Source organism: Muntiacus reevesi, chromosome 17 (assembly GCF_963930625.1).
Source record: "Muntiacus reevesi chromosome 17, mMunRee1.1, whole genome shotgun sequence".
NCBI classification, from domain to species: domain Eukaryota; kingdom Metazoa; phylum Chordata; class Mammalia; order Artiodactyla; family Cervidae; genus Muntiacus; species Muntiacus reevesi.
Genome location: NC_089265.1, coordinates 36382362 through 36383864, shown reverse-complemented (window position 1 = coordinate 36383864; position 1503 = coordinate 36382362). Strand labels below are relative to the sequence as shown.

Genomic DNA, 1503 nt, shown 5'->3' with positions numbered 1-1503 from the left:
TCTTGGAGGCTTCAAAAACTAATTTAAAATATAAAATTCTTATCACAGAAGCCATACTTATTCATCATCAAAATTTAGCACGTTAGTTATATCTTTCTACACACATACATATATATATATATATATGTGCTGCTTTTTAACAAAAATGGGATTATTATACAACATACATATTTCACTTAACAATATAGTATGGGCACTTTTTTGTGTATTAACATAAATCTACATCATTTTGGGGGCCTCCCTGATAGCTCAGTTGGTGAAGAATCTGCCTGCAATGTAGGAGACCGTGGTTCGATTCCTGGGTCGGGAAGATCTGCTGGAGAAGGGATAGGCTACCGACGCCAATATTCTTGGGCTTCCCTTGTGGCTCAGCTGGTAAAGAATCTGACTGCAATGCGGGAGACCTGTGTTTGACCCCTGGGGTTGGGAAGATCCCCCGGAGAAGGGAAACGCTACCCACTCCAGTATTCTGGCCTGGAGAATTCCATGGACTGTATAGTCCATGGGGTCACAAAGAGTCGGATACGACTGAGTGGTGTTCACTTCACTTCACTCACCATGTGTAAAACAGTTAGCTAGCAGGAAGCAGCTGTGTAACACAGGGAGCTCAGCTTGGTGGTCTGTGATGACCTAGAGGGGTGGGATGGTGGGGAGCAGGGTGGTTCAAGAGGTAGGGGATATATGGATACTTAAATCTGATTCACCTTAATGTACAGCAGAAATGAACACAGGATTGTAAAGTCATTTTACCCCAGTTAAATAACACAGGTTATGCTTTCTCAACTCCATCTTCAAGACAGTGGCAGCAGTGTCTGTGATCTAGTCAGCAACATGCAACTCTTTGTCTACACCCAGGAGCTATACACTCTCCAGGCGACTGGCCAAGAGTCACTCGCCCAGATCAAGGCTCATGTAGCCTTGTTGGAGAGTGTCGCTCCAGGAGATCAAGTCCTGCTCCTGACAGGCACATCCCTAGAGGATGAGGCTACCCTAGGCCAATGTAGGGTAAAGCTCTGAGCACTCTAGAAGCAGCTGGCCACATGCTTGGAGGTAAAGTCCATGGTTCTTTGGCCTGTGCTGGTAAAGTAAGACGTCAGACTTCCAAGGTGGCCAAACAAGAGAAAAAGAACCCTGGCCGGGCCAAGAGGCATTACGTAGTACAATCAGGGCTTTGTCAAGGTTGCGCCCACCTTTGGCAAGAAGGGCCCCAATGCCAATTCTTGAGTCTGCTATAATCTCATCTTTCTCTAATAAAACCACTTAGCACAATAAAAAAAAAAGGGGGGGGGGTGTTGAAAACCAACTGAGTTAACTTATACATGTGTGCATGTGCAGAGTGTGTTCATTAAGTGTTGGATGTTGTATTTCTTCTTTTTCCCCAAACCAGCAAAGAATTATAGTGCTTTGCTGCTATAGGAGGGGGGCCCATTGACTTGTCCTCGCGGCTGCCCTCTTTGCATAATTGAAGGAGGAGGAGAATGGTGGGGCAGGGGAGGGGCCCAT

The 1503-nt window shown here is 45.8% G+C and overlaps 1 pseudogene; it reads left to right on the top strand.

Moving 5' to 3' along the window:
• Positions 1-828: 828 nt before the first annotated feature.
• LOC136148685 (ubiquitin-like protein FUBI pseudogene) lies at positions 829-1224 on the top strand (annotated as a pseudogene).
• Positions 1225-1503: the final 279 nt, after the last annotated feature.